Source organism: Drosophila arizonae, chromosome 4 (genome assembly GCF_054131065.1).
Source record: "Drosophila arizonae isolate 15081-1271.41 chromosome 4, UAZ_ARI_1.0, whole genome shotgun sequence".
NCBI lineage: Eukaryota > Metazoa > Arthropoda > Insecta > Diptera > Drosophilidae > Drosophila > Drosophila arizonae.
This window is the reverse complement of record NC_142924.1, coordinates 18,543,029-18,561,815: the sequence shown is the minus strand read 5'-3', so window position 1 is coordinate 18,561,815 and position 18,787 is coordinate 18,543,029. Positions and strand designations below refer to the sequence as shown.

General features: G+C 40.5%; 1 long non-coding RNA gene across 2 annotated transcripts in view; it reads left to right on the top strand.

Annotated features, from left to right (window-relative positions):
• LOC149269343 (uncharacterized) overlaps positions 1–9,183 on the top strand; it is a 120,704-nt gene extending 111,521 nt beyond the window's left edge. Inside the window, exons 7-8 of one of the 2 annotated variants that reach the window (XR_016269883.1) lie at positions 2,592–2,632; positions 7,988–9,182. This is a non-coding gene — a long non-coding RNA (uncharacterized LOC149269343). Of the gene's footprint in view, positions 1–2,591; positions 2,633–7,987 lie in introns of both variants that reach the window. The other variant, XR_016269886.1, reaches the window with a different exon arrangement.
• The last annotated feature ends 9,604 nt before the right edge of the window (positions 9,184–18,787 follow it).

Sequence of the window (18,787 nt, the reverse complement as noted above, 5' to 3'; positions counted from 1 at the left end):
TTAGAGAAATGAAAGTAAATAATATAAAAGAGCCTGTGAGCCTAAGCCTAACTACAAATTTGCTTTCCTAATTTTAATTGAATATCAAAATGAATATCAATTTTCTATACATATATACCGTACTGTGTAGAGCTGGAGTACATTTCGCATAGTATACCTATACGTACGTATATATATAAATACATATATATATATAACTATCATAATTCATTCAATTCAACCCCAATAGCCTCACTACATTTACCTTTCAGAGTATATATATATATATCTATATATATTTTTTTTTTTTTTTTGCTTTGTATTTTAAAAACAATTCACGCACCCTTACACCTGCACACACTTTGCTTGGCTGCTCCCTCGCCTCGGGCTGTCCCTCCTTGGAGAGGCAGCAATTGCTGCCGTTGTCAGCATTATGCACGTGAATTGTGAAGGCTTCTCAACTCTCGGCAAACTTCGGCCAGCTGTTGACGCGCCATCCGGACATGTTCGTTGGCATATAGTAGAGTGGAAGACAACTTCGTCGCCGTCGATCTGCGATCCTCGGTCCTCGGTCCTCGGTCCTCAGTCCTTGGTGTCTTCGTCGCGTGTATGACATGTGAGTTGCACGTTTTGTCGATTTTCAAATTGAGGCAAGCGTCTCTCGGCACTCGACGTCGACGGCGACGTCAACGTCGACTCGTGCAATCAAACTGAGCAGTTTCAGCTGTGCCCTGTGCACAGGGTCGGGTCTGTCGGTCCTAAGACCTATGGGTACCTGTCAGTCAAAATGCGTTTTACAACAGTTTTTTTTTTCTTCCCTCCTTCTCTTTTCGATTTTGATTTTGTTGTGTTCTTCGTTTTTCGTTTGGTTGCCCATTTGGTTAGCCATATCGTCGTTGTTGTAGTCTGTGTTGCATTGTTGTAGTCTGCCGTCTGGCAGCAGTGTAACACGATTTGCTGCGTTAGGGTTCCATTGGTGCCCGCTGCCCCTAAAATCTATGAGCAATCTATCTTTTTGAGTGCAAAAGCAACAACAAATAGACAATCAATTCTTTTTATATTCTGTTCGTCTTTTCATCCTATTCTGGGTCTAATATGGCCGAGCTGCACAGCATCGACAGCTACTACTGTATGGTAATCTATGACAGTTATGGAGATCTATGAGTTTTTTTTTTTTTTTTTTTCAAGTTATTACTCTGAGTTTTTCACATATATACATAATATTTATATTAAGTATATGATTTAATTTGACTCAATCGATAAAATGCCCACTAAACGATCGTTTACCCCCACCAACAGCAATTGTCTGATACTCGGCCACATTTGCATTTGCCACACAATAAAATGTCATAAATTATACGCTCGGAGGCAAGACAGAAAATAAAGCACAACGCATTGCCATCATAAAATACAATAATAAAGATCAAATACAACAACAACAACAACAAAGAGCAAACGACTGATCATTAATTAATGAACATGATCAACAGAGGCTCCAACTCGGTTACAACTTCTGGGGCAGGCCATTAGAATGCAACATGTCGTCGACGTCGTCTTCCCTCAGTGTTTGTTGTTGTCGATTGTGTTGAACAACCCGATATTGCCATATACATATAGACCAACACCAACACCAACACACACGCACGCACACACATTATTTCTCTTTGTTTACAAAACAAAATGTAAACAAAAAAAGTTTTCTTTAGCCGCAGCGATTGAAAGCATTTGCTATATGCTCTATGTGCTTCGACGAAACAAAATAAAAGGGCAGCGGCTGAGGCTGAGGCTGAGGCTGCGACTGCGACTGCGACTGAGGCACAGAATCTGGGGCAACCAAGCTGGGGGCATTTTTCCGAGTGTTCACCAGCTTGCATAAGCAGGCCGAGGATGGGGATAGAGGCATCGGCAGCCGCGTTACGCACCGAAAAGTTTCATAGAAAACAAATACGTTGAGAAAACCAAAATCCCCTCCCAAAAAAAGAATCAAAATTAAAAGTTCTAGCTGAACGACTTAAGGTTACTGCTTGAAGAGCTTGTAAATTGTTGAGTGAGCTCTTTGGGAAAAGTTGTTTAGTTTTCTATACAACATGGAAAGTTTTTAGATTTTATAATATTTTGTTTCTACATAAAAAAAAAAAAAAAAAAAAAAAAAAAAAAATTGATCTTTTATATTTATATTTATAAAAAAAAAAAATTAAAAATTAAGAGTTAGCATAGTATATTCTAGAAAACATTGAGACTTAATTATGAATTTCAGAAAATAGTCAAAATATTTTATTTATTTCTCTTCTATACAGAAAATTATACAATTATTTTTTTATGGAACATTTTATAATTATTTTTTTAATTTTATTTAATTTATAAAAATATTTTCTATATAAAAATTATATATATATTTTTAAAGCAATGTTGCCTTAATTCAGCCTTAATGTTTCTTAAAGTATATGTATACAAAATCCTATAAATTCTAATAATATTTCAATCGATGCATTGATTAAGTTTATAATTATTAGGAAATACTTTGAAACTTTATTTACAATTTTTGTAAAATATATAATATATTTCATAAATTTTATAGACTAAATCTCATATTTATTTAATCCTATTAACAGATGATTCAAAGGTTCCTCATCAACTCCAGGGCATCTGTAGGGTATGTACCACCTCAACTATATTATTTCTTTTTGTTTTCTGTTAGCTGCTGCACTTTGATTGACAGCTGCTGCAGCTTGGGGAGCTCGCTTGGGCTCGGTTTGTGGCAGCTCTTTACCCATTTTGTTGTTGTGTTATTTTTATGTTTTATCTGCGACTGCTTCGACAAAGTTTCTTCTAATGACATTCACTTTTGGCTGCCCCGGGCGCTTTTTTTATGATATTTGTATTTTTGGGTCAATCATTATCGTCAGGCCAAGTTGGCCTGCACGCAGTTTGCACGTTCTCGCTGTGAACGTGGATGATATCGCTAAGCTCTGTCCGCTATGGATTGTCATGTGCCTTTGCTGGGGATTTCACTTTCAATGCCTGGGTTGGACGATTGGGGTTTTTGGAGCTGCATGCATGGCATGTGAGTATATGTATGAGTGTGCGTGTGTGTGTGCATATCAGTTTACCATCTAGCCACATAGACATATTAATTTCAATGCTGACCCTATTGGGCAAAGGGTCGAGCGAGCGCTGGCTTGATGCTGGCACACCTAGCGCATGTAAAACCCTATTAAATTACCATACCACGGACAAGCGCACTGTTTGCCCCATTATCTACTCAAACAAATGCTCCTCGGCAAATCTACAGGGCAGCAATAGAAACGTCAACCCTGCCAGAGAACGGGATAGAGACAGACAGAGAGAGAGAGAGAGAGACAGAGAGAGAGAGAGAGTGCAGTTCTCTAAGACTGTCATGATAGATCACCACATAGACAAATACAGACAGGTGAAACTTGTCAGTCAGAGCAGCAGGCAGACCAAACCAAACCAGACTAGTGGAGCCTCAGTGCCCAGAAAAAAAAAAGGGTCGCTGCGTCCTACGCCAACAGCAAGCAAATAAACAAACAAACTGAAAGACCTGATAGATGCGACAGGCGAACAAGAAAAGGGCCAGGAAAATTGTCGACGGCCGACGGTCGACGGTCGATAGTCTAGGCTCTCCCTGGTCTCTGGCTGAGGGCGCTTCGTCCATGGCCCGGGCACATTTAGTGATCGTCTCTTATCGCACTATAAAAACAAAGACGTTGCAAAGGGATCGAGTGGCTTAACTCAGCTCAGTGAACCTGAACCTAAAACCAAACGCGAACCCGAACTCGTTGCCGTACCCGTACCCATAGCCGTATCCGAATCCCAGTCTTCACAGCTGAGCCCGAGTCTGATTCCGTAAAATAAAGCCACGACACGCTTGCAGAGTGTGCTGGGCACAAGTATGAATGCCCTGGCCTCGGATACTATGTGCCCTCGCGCCTCGTAGCAATTATATGTCGCAGGGTGTTGCCCCTACGGCTGATCATCTTGTCTTACAATTTTATGTTAATTTCTGTCTTCGTTTATGCATTTATTACGCGGTCTTCAGCTTTTTACGACCGATCGTCCAGCTCCTCAGACTTTGTCACTGTCTACGTAGCTGTCTCTGTCCCTGTCTCTGTCCCTGTCTCTGTCCCTGTCTCTGTCCCTGTCTCTGTGTCTGTCTCTGTCTCTGCTCTTGTTTGTCACCTATTTAGTTTTCGCAGCTCCCTCAGCTGATCATTATCTGGATTGTGGCTTTTATGGAAATGTTTTAATATCTTTATAAATCCATTTTAGTTGCCTTGTATAGATTTTATGAGCTGCCTGTGCCGACAAGCTACCATACAAAGCATTCTCAGGCTATAAACATTTTCGGTCTCTTGTCATGATTCATAATGGGGATGAAATAAAAAAAATAAGTGTATAGATATACATATATAAAACACCTGCAAACTGTAGCCAAATCGGTTGTCCCCATGCAGACAGGTAACTCAGTCAACTATGACTAATTGCCAGTTGAACCAAAAAGGTTCAGGAACTGACCTTCGAGAACTCTTCTAAATGCAGAGGCTCTACCATGAAAGCTCTTACAGTCCTTTCCTCTCCCTTAAAGATCTCTACTTCTTTTACAATTTATTCAGATTTCCAGTTGAATCGTAACTTAATCCACGTCGATGTTCCACAAATTACAATTAGCCATTTAAGGCTGTAAAAGAGCCAATATCTTAGCCTGGCCCGAGACAGCAGCTAATTGCTAAAAGAGCAGCTGTCCACTCTTGATTTTACTGTTTGACTCTAAAAATACGAATAAAAAAACAAAATTGCGCAGACATGATTTAAGCATTAAGCAGTTCGCTGTAAGCCATTAACAACGAGGTGTCAATTGCATAAGCCAACAACAAAAGGCCAACATCGACGGCAACGGCGGCGGCAACATCATATTGGCGCGGACAATTTGTCGACCTGGTCGGAGCGATTGGCAGCCAACTTGTCACATTAACACAAAGCCCAAACTGGGCAATCGCCAGTCGGAGCGGGTTTAAAAGTAAAAGTGATGCGACTGACTCCCGTGCCTCTCTCGCATATTTACATTTCAAGCCACTTGACTTACTAACTGACTGATCGACTGGCCGTCGACAATGGCAACAGCAGCAGCAATAGCCAAAGACAACGACAATACTTGGCATCTGGTTAGTTATAATTTGTTGCTGCTGCTGCTGTTGGCCACGTTGCCAACTAGTTCCATCCGACTGCTTCCAATTATGGCGAGGATCTCTGCTTGCAACATACGCCAAAAAGTCAACTGCTATTGGGCTGCTCTCGGTGCGGTCTGGGCCTTTGCCAGTTGGCCTACAATGTGTGACTTAGACAGCAAGGCGGCAACAGCTTCCACCTGTGTAAAGTGCATGGTCGAATTGCAGAGACTGCTTAACGAGCAGATACTCTACGAAACGATAAGGTATCTGTATCTGTATCTGCATTTCTATCTGTATCTGTATCTGTATCTGTACCTGCATATGTATCTGTATCTGTATCTGTACCTGCATATGTATCTGTATCTGTATCTGTATCTGTATGTGTATCTGTATCTCTATTTGTACCTGTGTGTCTTGTATTTGTGTCTATTATATGTATCTTTTTTGTGAACTATATGTGAATCTTTTAGATGTATATTATTTGATAGCTTTATTTCTATCATTTAGCTGTATCTTTTGTATGTAAACTTTATCTGGATTTTATCTGTATTTTTTGTATCTGTATCTTGTTTTATCTATTATCTGTATAATTTATCTGCATTAATTATCTGTATCTTTTGAGTGTATCTTTTATTTGTATCTTTTATCTGCAGACGTTGTCTGTATACTGTATCTGTATCTTTATATGTATCCTCTATATGTATCCTTTATGTGTATATTTTATATGTATTTTCTATCTCTATATGTGTCTGTATCTCTCTACTTTCTATTCTTGGCCTTTCTTTTTTATCTAGCCCTTTTCTACATATTACAGGGTATAACAATGCGTATCCGACTTTGCCAACTAGTCAGCTATAATTTCAACACTAGAAAAAAATAATATAAAAGAGCCCCAACTCTAATCATGGCTTATGTGTTCGCTGATTTTTTATTTTGACCACTTCATACATATGCATATATATGTATGTATATTCACATAGTGGTTAATTATAGTGTATTTATTTAATAAGGCAACTTTTTGCCATCTAGATATATGTCTCTATGCCTCTCCATGATTTTGTTTTGAGTCTGCGCTTTAGATTTCGCAGCTCCTTCAGCCCGAACTTGGCCAGCAGCCTGGAGTTCGAGTTGGCTTGCAGCTTTTGTTTTTGCTTGTGCTTGTGCTTGTCTTGCTGTTTTTTTGCACTTTAATTAAATTGTTATGTAAATTCCACTTGTCGTTGTAATAACAGCAGCCCGTTGCAGTAGCCGTTGTTGTTGTTGTTGTTGTGATTGTTGAGTGTGTATTCGGGCATATAATTTTCATCTTTATTAGAGCAGCAAGTGCGCTTTATTGGCATTGTCTTGGCTTCGGCTGTTTTGGGGTGGAGCAAACTTGGCTTAAGCCGCATGCAGCATGGGCAGCTTGTGGATTTGCCCAAAGCCAACTAAATGTCGAGCGATTTAACAGTGTGTCTGCTGATTGTGACAGCCGCAAAGACACAAAACACTTTTTGGCAACGGCATTCTGCTGTCTGGCCAATCGGCCAATTGAGTCCGTAAGCGACAACTAATGGCCGTAGTCTATCCACTAAGCCAAGTACATAGTTAAAGTATCATACAGCACACAAATGCAGCTCTTGTGCATATCAATCAGGCGGAAGCTTTTGACAGCTTCAATTCAGATTCAACAGAACAGTGGAACACGCAGTTGAGCCCGCCTTACATTTCATCTTATCGAATTGAGGTCAAGCGTTGCTTGTACTTTCATTTTCATCTCGAACTTTGCCTCAATTATCTAATTTTCAAATTAACAGCTACAGCTGCAACTGCAGCCCGCGGCACTGGAAGCCTCGCCAGGCACTTGAGACAACCAAACTGAACCCCAACTCTCACTCACACATACGCACACACACACACGCACACTTGTTGACTTTCGTTGCCCCCAGCTGAAATTTGAAATTTAGTTGCCCTTAGAAGTCGCTGATAACATTTAATTGGATTTTGATTGTAATGCGAGGAGGAACTGCCACGCTTATCAGTTGCCCTCTGAATATGCCACAAATAATCCGAAATTACTGTAAGCATTTCTCGTTACGAGTCATGTTACGGCTGAAGTGTGGCGCAATAAAACTGTTGACAATTTGCGTTTGTTCCAGGGGACAGCACAGCAGCAGCTGTAGGCAAATACTTTTGGCCAACATCGCCTCACCTGTGTTTTACATATTTCTTCTTTTTTCTCGTATTTTTCACCTCTCACGTGTGAATCATGCAAATGGGCAGAGAGCGAGCAAAAAAATGCCAGTTGCCTTGTCTAAAAAGCCGCAAGTGAATTAGTCATCATTAGTGAAAAATTGCACTAGTAACAAAATGTTGAGAACTTGTAGAAATTCCTGAAGCATAAGTGTGCACGCAGCTGACAAGGCACTAAAAAAATTATATATGTATATAAAAAAAGTAGAGAAAACTAGCTGATGAGAATATATATATATGCTTAGTGTTTGTACGACTATGCAATGCTCTATGGATTCATTCATCAGAATAAATTATATGTATATATGAAAGTAGAAATATCAAATAATATAATAGATAAATGCAATATCAGTTTTTTGTATTATTATATCAAATAAATTTATCACTACATTTTGTATAAAATAATAAATATATGTTATAAATATGTTATATAAAACAATTATCATTAAATTATTTTTTTATTTTTATTTATTTTTTTTTTTAATATTATTTATTTATATCTTCTTTTATTTTTTATGATTATTTACTTATTTTTATTTTCATTATTCTTAATTTTTATTTTTTTTATTTTATTCTTTTTTTTTTAGGGAATCCATTAAAAAGACGCTGAATAATTTATTTAAAAAATTATATTAAAAAATTATAAAAATTATATTAAAGCAATGCAAAAAGAGATAATATATTAGGTTTGCTTTTTATAAACTGCCACAAGCCTTAATATTAATTATACTGCTTAAATAATCACAGCTTCGTCTCTAGCTAGCCCAAGCCAAAAAAATCTACCCAGCACTAAATAATAAAATTCTCTAAAATTCTCATTAGAAATACATGATATGCCCATCCATCCAATAACCATTATTTGATCAATAAATATATATAAAATATTGTATATAAATCATTAGATTAACATAATCATGTACTTATGAATAACAATTCATTAGCCAATGCATATTTTACAATTGAATCATAACAGCCATTGGCAGTGTATTAACTGTACAACAAAATGCCCACAAATTAAACATGGAAATATACAAATGTGTTTGCCTCCTAAAAGGGCAAATGGTTTCGGGTTATCCAAAAAAAAAAGAGAGAGAGAAAAAAAGAAATAGAAAGAGGAAAAAAAGATAGAATAGTGCAGCAGCAGCAGCTTGGGGCAGGCAGCACTGACAGCCGTTGGCGTGGCATGCCTCAAGTTGAAGTGCAACCGAATTCGAACGGCTGCGCATGCGCTGCACACACGACGCTAGGCAGAGGCAGAGGCAGAGGCAGAGACAGAAGCAGAGGCAGCAGCAGCAGCAACGGCAGCGACGATGGACGGGCTTCGGCTTATTTATGGCCTGGTTTGGGCTTTGGTTTAGCTCCTTAGGTTCATTGGCTCCTCAGGCTGCCTTTGTTGAAATGCATTTATGGTTCTTTTTTATGTGAGTGTGCGTGTGTGTGTCTGTGTGTGTGTGTGTTGGTGTTGTGAGTGTTTTTATTTATTTTCTTTATTATTGCGTACGAAAAAGAGGCAGGCAAAAGCAGACGGCGAGAAAATTTCACAAGCGTCGCCAGTTTGTCTGGCGCGACTGGAGCCAGAGCCCGGGCCCTGGGCACTGAGACACAGACCCGAACCCAGAGCAAGAGCTACAGCTAGAGCGAGAGACCGAGACCGAGACCCAGACCCAGACCCAGGCAGAGGCACAAACCCAAGCCCAGGCCATTTATGCGCTGGTTATCTTGCCTTTCTCTTACGTTCTGCCTCTGCCCCTGCCCTTGCCCCTGACTCACTTTGTTGTTGTTGTTGCTGTTGCTGCAGCACACAAAAGCGCTGCATGTTGCTTGAGTTATTTGCTGCTGCTGCTGCTGCTGATTTTTTGGGTTTATTTACCTTCATCATCATAATAATCATGATCGTCATCATCATCATCGTCCGCATCATTGTGAGGCAGCAAACTCATCCATGATCTGAGCCCGCTGATCTTTTGCCATTGTAAGCAGTCGAAGGCAGTTTTTATGTTTCGTAGTTTTCTCTGCATCTTCGTCTTCTTCTTCTTCTTCCTTGGATGCCCCTTTGTTAGAGGATCGCCTGAATTTTGTATTTTATGTTAGTTATTTTGCACAGTGCACACTTTGACGCTTATCTTGATTTCAGTGATGTTTCTCTCTCTCTCTCTCTCTCTCTCACACGCTCTGCTCTTTCTGTTTTTATACCATAGCAGATTCGTATACATAGTATACATAGTAGCCTCGGCTTAAAATCTTATCTCTCTCAATGTATTTTTATTGATTTCATACCTTCGCCTCGTATTGAGTTACAGTTTCTTATTTGTCAAAGGGTTTCATATCGAAGATCGACATCAAAATTAAAGTTTGCTTTGTCTTTCTACAGCCATCAACTTCGATTGCTTCTGCTGCTGCTTAATTGCCGGAAGTTTGTCTATAAAACAAAAAACAAAAGAAAAACAGAAAGAGTTCTCATAGATCGATATTTCTTCCGACTATTTGTACAATTTGTTAGTCAATGTTTTTCTCACACCGACCCCAACTTGTGCTGATTTTCCTGCATTTTCTTAAGTCAACAAAGAGGTTGCTCTTGCTCTTGCACCCAGGGTGCGGCACAAGACATCGGGAACCGACTCTGCAACCCACGCTTCAATCTTTGATTGCTTCTTTAGGCACCCTAAGTGCGCAGAATGGCGTGAAAACGCTTGTATTTGGCCAAGACAATTAGCGTATGCGTGTAGTTGGGGTTCGAGCCCTAAAGGCAAGATCGTTTAACAAACGACTGCGCATGCAGCACGAAACCCACCCAAAAATAAAGTAAAGCCCAACGATCGACATGGTCCGCTGAGCAGGCGCTCTTCAACTTGTTCTACGGCTACGTCTTGGGCTAACCACAAGTTTTTCGTTATTTTTCCAGACTAACAAATTTATGAAATGTCTTCAACAGCTGTCTGGGTGTCTGTGTGTGGCATTTAAGTGCAATTTGATTTCTTGTCAAGTTCTCACGCAACTTCACTCGGCAGCTCGTCGCGTCTTGCGTCTCGCGTCTCGCGTCTCGTTTCGGCCCATTGGCTTTCGGTTGGGCTTCACTGAGTACGACAATATTTAATCATAAAATAAATGCAAAAAACAAGAGAGAATAAGACCTCTGTACTTGTTCCGATTTATAAAGAAGCTCTTTGAGTGCGCGTGGGAATTTAGCTAGTATATTAATTGGCGGGCTTAATCAGGCGGAATTAATGGCCGTTTAATAATGGAAATATGATTGGGAATTCATTTAAATCAGCATCAACTTTCGCTGCACGAAGTGAATCATCAAATCAACCCCAAGTCCAAGCGGAGGCTGTGACCCAATTCCATGGAACTTTCCCTTTTTTTGTGTGATCTACAAAACCACAAAATACTGCGTGTGTGCATGTTCAAGAGATTAACACCGGGAGATGCCCAGATCTTCTAAGGCTTAACCCTGTGTGCCACCACCACCGCCACCACCACCACCGCCAACAACAACAACAACAACGACTGCCAAATCACGCGATCACGCGAAGTGGAATACCTCTGGCTGGCTGGCTGGCTGGCAAGGATCATTAAGCAATGCATAATCCAATTAGCACTGCGTCCTCCAGCACCTGTTCCAGCCAGCGCTAAACAGATGCAAACAATGCAACCAGAAATGGAAAAAAGTATATGAGAAGAGAAAAGGTTTAATATTTTGTTAAGCAAACGAAGCAGAAATATTTCAACAACGAGCAACCTGCTAAGCACTTAAATAAACAAGTGATCACGGATCACAGATCACGGCTCACGGATCACAGATCACAGATCAGCGATCTCGTAGCTCGAATCTCGAATCTTTGCGTCAAGGATAAACAAAGCCTATGCCAGGCAGTTTTACTTTTACTCTCAGTTCTCGTCAGCTCTTGTTGTCTTTGATTGATGTTAGACAGGACCTTTTGTGATATCTGATCCTCTTTCAGGCGAAAGAAATGCCAATTTTACAGCAACAACAAAAATGACACGCAAATGGCAAGGGAACCGTTTCAATGCTGGCTAGGCGAACTCTCCCTCTCTCTCTCTCTCTTTCTCTTTCCTGCGCTCCTGCCCTGCCCCTGCCTTGGGGATTATCCCTGCCTGCCTGCCGCTCGTTCATCAATATGTCTACAATTAGTTTGCGCACGAATTCGTTATTAGGGGTCAGTCAATTGATAGCAAACGGCGAGCAGATAAATTGCGTGAGCCACAACAACAAGCGATCGAGCATGATCATTACAGCTCCTTGCTCCCTGCTCTTGCTCCCTGCTCCTGCTCCTGCTCCCTTCTGCCTGCTTTTGTTAACCTATGCAGATTGTTACAAAGACGAACCCACACAATGGATGCTGGCTGGCTGGCTGGTTAAGCGTGAGTGCACTGAACGAAAATGTATCAGAAATACGCTGTTTACATACGATCCATACGATCAGATTCAATTAGTTGCCTGCAGTTGCTGCAGAGCAATTTAGCATAGTTGTCTGCCAGGTATCGAGGGTCCAGGTCGGGCTGAGCCCTAACCCTAGCCCTAACCCCTGCCCCAGTCTTGTCATTGGCAGTGTCACAGCATCTGACGGCTTGTAATTGGCAGTAGGCGCGAAACGCATCAAATATTGTTGGAGGCGTGTGAAAATGATTCGCGTTTCGCTTTGCGCTGAAAGCAAACTAATTTGATTGAAAGAACGTGAGAACGCAACGCAACAATTGCCAAAGGAGAGGTGCGTAAGCGATACCCTTCCCGCTCTAGGGGTGATCAGCGCTGCGTAAAATTCGATTAGAGACGAGACTGACAGTCAGAGCTGAATAGAGCTGTTAGAGTTGCTATTACTGGAGCAAGGAATACCCGTTCTTCTTTTTTTTTTTTTTTTTTTTGCAGTGAGGCCTACTCCAACTGCAGCTCAATAGTTGAGGCATTCAATTTCATAAATATATGTATATATACACATACACACGCACATACTTCAACGTGTCATATGCATCAAATTTTTATGGTTTTTTAACTGCAAACGCCAACAACAACAACAACACTAAACAGGCGAGAAAATTTCGAGGAACGCACGTGTTGCTCAAGTGTTTGGTTCGCTTTTATGAAAATAAATCACAGAGGAAAGGGCAGCAGCAGCATCGGCAGCACCGTCAGCATTGGCAGCACAGCAGCCGGTTCCAGAACGCGTCACCCAAGTTGAAACTAATTTTATGCATGACTTTTAACACATTCCAACAATATTTTCACTCACTGAAAATGTAACCAAATGACAGGCACTTCAGTTTCGTTTTGGTACCCTCTCTCTGCTCTGCTCTGTTCTGTTCTGTTCTGTTCTGGTCTGGTCTGGCGTACTTGAACATTTTTACTGTCGCATAAAAATTCCTTTCGTTTTTTGTTGTTTTTGTTTTTAGCATTTTATGCACAGTTAAGTTAATCTGCTCTAAGCGTACTTAACAGCTCTGGCCCCGAGACCTCCGACACCGACACCGTCGACACCAAAACAGCATCGCCCCTGCTCTACCCCGCAAGAGTCCAGAGGCATGTGTCATCCACTCGAGGCGAAGGCAGCGTCTTGTGACACGTGAGACGGCGTCCCTGACGACAGCGGGAACGATTTGGTCCGTGACACAATTGAAGAACTCAACTGGACCCACTTGAGCATACGAGATGGGAAAAAACAGAGCTAAGGCCGGTCCAAATAATTTGGCATATGTTTTGTAGTGCAGCACAGCACAACGCGTTGGTCTCTCTGCCCAAAACTGTGCGTAGATAGGGGGGAATAGGGAATAGTAGAGAGAGATCTATAGAGATCTGGACCTGCAATCAGCTCACACATGAGCTGCAGCTGAAATGGCCTCGGACTAATGCCAGAAGTTATTAGTCGCGAGCCTTTGAAGTGGGACTGACTCATGGCATGGCTATGCAATGCAATTTCCTCTTGACCTGCAGCCTGACGAATCACGTCACAGGACATAAAACCAAAAGATGTTGGCAAGAAAAGTCACTTGCATGCCTAGCACACACACATCAATGGGAGCTCCGAACTAGACAATATTTCAAAGGTTTATAATTAAAAGTTAATAACAAAGCGACACGGTTAATCAGCGCTAAAATTGCATGGCCAAACGGAACAGTAGCCGCCCGGTCGGCGTAGCCATTTGGGCGAACAATGCAGAGAGCATTGTGCCTAGGGCACAAATATTAATCATGTGAGCACTTAATTTGACACTTGGCAATATTGGAAAAGAGCGGGACTACTACTGTAAAGCTGTACGGACAGGCAACGGGGCAGCGGGGCAACGTCAGCTCAAAGCCGGCACTAATCACCTACGGGAACAGCTTTAAAGTGGTTTGTCTGCGCCTATGCCAGCGCCTGTCCCCTCGCTCCCTCCCGCTATCCCGCTCTGCCTCTCACTCTCTGTTTGTAGGTGCTTTATTCTCTGTCAGCCACCTGCCTTACGCAATTAAGCGTCTGAGCGGCGACAGTGCGACGGGCCGGACGCAAACGCACGACAAAAGGTTCGTTCCAAAAAGGCAGCACATAAAACCCCCAGCTCCAGCTCCAGCTCCAACTCCAGCTACAGCTACAGCTACAGCTCCCGTTGCAGGTTGAGTCCCTCAGCTCCAGCCCAATCCCAGCTCCGGTCGAAGCTGTGTAATTACTCAACGGCCGAACTGGTTCTGAGCTCTGTTCTGGGTTCTGCGTGTGTAAGTCAAGTAGCTGGCAGATAACACAGCTCGACGAAGGGGCAAAAAAAAATATAAAAAAAAAAACACTAAAAAAAAAATACAATTTAAAAAACAGCGATCGAAGCTTTGTGCAGGCATGAAACCCTTTTAGTTTAGCATTGGACCTCGTCGCGGGGGCCGTGGCGGGGCCCAGATAAATATTTATGTGTCATTAGTCGGTGCCCTGGCAGTCATCAAGTTGAGCGTTGAAATGCCTTTCGGTCTTCGGTCTTCGGCATCGGCATCGGCATCTGGCCGGGGTGGAGCAGGGCGTGCGGGCAGCTAGCTGCTGCAGGCAATTTATTATTTCTAAAACTTGAAACTGAAGTGGATTAAGCTATAGACCAATAATAGCGCCAAGATATACCAACTTACTTACCCAACCATCAATAAATAAGTTACATTTCTTTAAGTAGTCTTCAGATGAAGTTATTAGGAAATTTCTATTAAGAAGAGCTCAGAGCAACTAAGGTAAGGCCTGGACTAATGCAGAGGCATTTTAAGCAGAAGAGGAATATATGTATGTATGTGGAGTTATCTGTTTATAAGTCTGTTGAGCATAACAGGTTAAATCTATTATTATTATTTATATCAGGGAATCCCTATTAATAGTTGAGTTACTAAAGTCAGGTTCGTTTCTTGTCATGCTAAGAGTCTTATTCTCTCTTTCTCTCTCTTTCTGTCTCTGTCTCTGTCTTTCTCTCACTCTCATTCCTTCTCTTCCTCTATTATTACTGAAAGCTATTTTCTATATGCTATGCATCATTATAAAATATATTAATATGCATGTCTCATAATCGTCATATCATAATTACTTGCATATATCCTTATATTACTTTCTAGTACATACTATATCTACATATGTATATTGTGAATAATCTTCTATGTCATTAGTTGATTGGTTGATTGATTCACCATATATAATACAGGTTGTAATGGGAAGCATGAATAAATATATTGATTTTTTTTTCGAAATTTTATTTTTTATAGCAATTAATTTATCAACATATAATAATGGTTTACTTATTTTCATCTGTTAAATTTTTTAACTTCTCATTTTTCTACTTTTCTTATATATATTTATACATATTATAATTACCTTCTATTGCATCTTTATCTTTAAAAATTCTCAAAAAATATAATGGAAATAAATACAAATATTTTCTGTATTTTCAATCTTTTAAGCTTGAGTGGTTCCCAAGCTCACATTTCAAAAGCTGCTTTAGAAATAAAGATCCAAGTCTAATAGGCTATAAAATCTTAGTTTTTTCTGGGTTTTTTGTATTTGCAGTAAACAAAAATTGCAAATGAGCTTTTTCGTTGACTACCTTTTAAGAGCCCATTGGAACGTAATTTGTTATTTGTTTTATTTGTTTCGCGTAATTTTGTTCGCAATAAAAAACCAAAAAACCTTTTGTTGCAATTGCAATAATTTGGCTGCACGCGCCAGGCAACACGCCCAGTTTTTGGTTTCGTTTGTTTGATTTTGGCTTTCTGGTTTTTTTTTTTTTTTTTTTTTTTTTTTTTTTTATTGTTCGTTTCTAGTTGTAAGATTTCTTTAGACAATTGTTTGATTTTTAACACTTGCAGTTGGCTGTCAAAGCTGGCTGCATGCTCGAGGCTTTTGTTGCTGTTGGCAATTTGAAAATTTATTCATTTGCTGGAAACTTTAACCGCAAAATGCACTTTTGTGCGCTGGACGTGGGGACCCATTGTCGCCTCGCTCTGTTTCTTTGTCACTGGCTCTGGGGGCCGCGAAAACTTCAATTTTGTGAAATCGCACAGTTGTATCGCCTCGAAGTCGAGCCCAAAAATCCAAAAGTGACCCAAGTGTTGTTCCATGCGACTGACTGCACAATCGCCATCGAATCGCCATGTTGTGCAAATTAAGGATTTTTCGGCTTGCGTTTTTCGTTTTCTCGTATTCTTATGCATTTTGACATTTTTATTGCATTTTTTGTTAACCCATTTTTGTTAACAATTTTTTTTTCTTTTTTCTTTGCGCTCAAGATAACTGTGTCAGCTGGGCCTATCGACAATCTGTGAATTGTTTAATTGATTTGCGAGACTTGTGCCAATATTGAAAGTTGGACTACTGGTTGAGAGGGGATTAAAGCGAGGAGGGGTAGTCAGTCGAAATTTATAGGTTATGCTCAAAGAAAGATGATTAGATATTAACTTTATTCATAACCGTAAAAGAGGTTTTCAATATTTTAGAACTCCTGGTTAGGACCTATTCGTCATTAAGTAGAGAAAGATTAGAATTCAATTATTATATTATAATCATTGAAAATGCTTAAAGATCTTATATAGGCGTTTTTGATCTGTTTGACCTGATCTTGTATGATCTTACTGAGGATCTCAATGAAGTTTGACACGGCTTTGTAGATATGTCGATTTGGATAATTCTGTTATATACAAAGATCATTCATCTATAAGAAAATCTCCGAACTCTATTGACTCAAAGGATTCTACCTGAACCTATAGCTTTGCTCCGACTTTGTCTCTTTGACGCTGATAAGAATTTTGCTAGCTCTATTAATAGAAAGAATCGCCTACCGTCAGACAACTCACGTAATTCTCTGTGATTCCCTGTTCCATTTTCGTATAACTGTTAACACTTTCGTTTGTTTGATTCTCTGACTGTATCCCGGTTTTATTTTTACTTTTTTCGTCCACTCATTCCCGGCTGCAGCCTCATTTAAATTCGCAAAACTTTCGTTTTTTGAGGTCAGTTAATTAATGCGATAATTAATCTTTCTGGCCGACTCTCTGTCTCCAACTCTGACTACGCCTGCCTGTTTTATGGGCCTTTTGTTGTTGTTGATTTTTATGGCTTGTTGTCATGCAGCTGCTTTTAAATCAGCTAACTGACCTGTCAGAATTTTACAGTTAATATAATTATAAAGGGATTTGTGCAAAATATTGCGAAAATTGGGTCAACGCAAAAAACAAGAGAAGAAGAAGAACGAAGCAAAATCAGTTGAACCGGAAATGTAAGGAATGCGCTGAAATAACTTTGGAAATAATCACACCACGTATACCATATCGAGAGTAGGGGTATTCCATTTTGATTACCCTAATAATAATTATATATAAATTGTGAACGTAAGCGATACTTGATAATCCCAGCTATGGCAATTGTGCCCCATTCTAATAAGCAACTTCCTGCGGCAATGATAATGAGGATCTGCCTAATAACAATCAAATATTTATTAAAGAACATTCACACGCTGGCGTTGCATTACATCAAATTGTAGGTTCTATAGAGCAAGAGGAGTACCCAAAATATAGTGAAAGAGAGTGAGAGAGAGGGAGGGAGGGAGCGAGGGGCTAGTGTCATTGTTCGTGTCAATTAATATTAGTCTACACAGATTGGGGCGCTGTTGCGGTGTCAGTTGCCAGCAAAAGCTGTCAAAGTTGCGTTGCAGCAGCAACAACAACAACAACAACAACAACAATTAGTGTGGAGCAACTGCGCTCCTCTCTCCGCTAATATAATGAAAACCTTTTGGTCTTTTGGTGGGCAAAACCAGTTTTCGGGCAGACAATTTGAAACGTAAATTTATGACCAAGTGCGCTGCCTGATGCCTGATGCTGCTGCTGTTGTTGCTGTTGTTGCTGCTGTTGTTGTTGCTGCTGCTGATGCTGAGACGAGAGAGCGTTACGTTTTTTATACCCTGAACCCATTGAAAATGGGAAATCAGGGTATAATGGTTTTGTGAAAAAGTATGTAACGGGCAGAAGGAGGCGTGGCAGACCCCACAAAGTATATATATTCTTGATCAGCGTGACGAGCTGAGTCGATATAGCCCTGTCCGTCTGTCCGTCCGTCCGTCCGTCCGTCCGTCCGTCCGTCCGTCCGTCCGTCCGTCCGTCCGTCCGTCCGTATGAGTGCGTCGATCTCAGAAGTTATAAGAGCTAGGGAGCTGAAATTTGGCATGCATACTCGTGTGTACCATACGCAGTACGAGTTTGCTTTATTTTTTCGATAAATTGCCCGATAACTTTTTTATCGAGAATAATCGAAAAATTGATTTTGTTTTTTTAGCCTAATTTGAACATTTTTAGACCTGGGGTCCTCAAATTTGTGTTGTATATAAAGTTAATCGATACAAAGATTTTGTAATTTACAGATTTTGGATACCACGCCCCCTTCACCCCCAATTTGTAAAAAACGCATTTCAAATACTAGAGACTTGTGCTTTGGAATGTACACACATATTTACCATATGATTACACTCTGAAAGTTTCATTAAGATCGTATGTTTACAAAAGAAATTATTCGACAAATAAATTCTCATAATATTGCCCACACTGCAGCGCAGCCCAAGCGCAGTCGCTGCTTACTGCGCAGTTAGCAGAGCGCAGGCTTATGCGTGCGTGTGGATGCATGTGTATGTATGTGTGCATAAAAGAAGTGCAGAATGATTAGAATATCAGCTTTGAGGGTTCAGGGTATCTCCTAGTCGAGCAGTCTCGACTGGAGCTTTCTTACTTGTTGTATCTGTATCTGTAAGATATCAAGATACAGGCACACACGGAGCAGCTACTGCGACTTGATGCACACCTGCACGTTGGCGTTGCTGTTGCTTGTCGTTGTTGCAGTTGTTGTTGCTGTTGTTGTTTTCTTTTATTATTGGTGTTAAAATTATGGGTT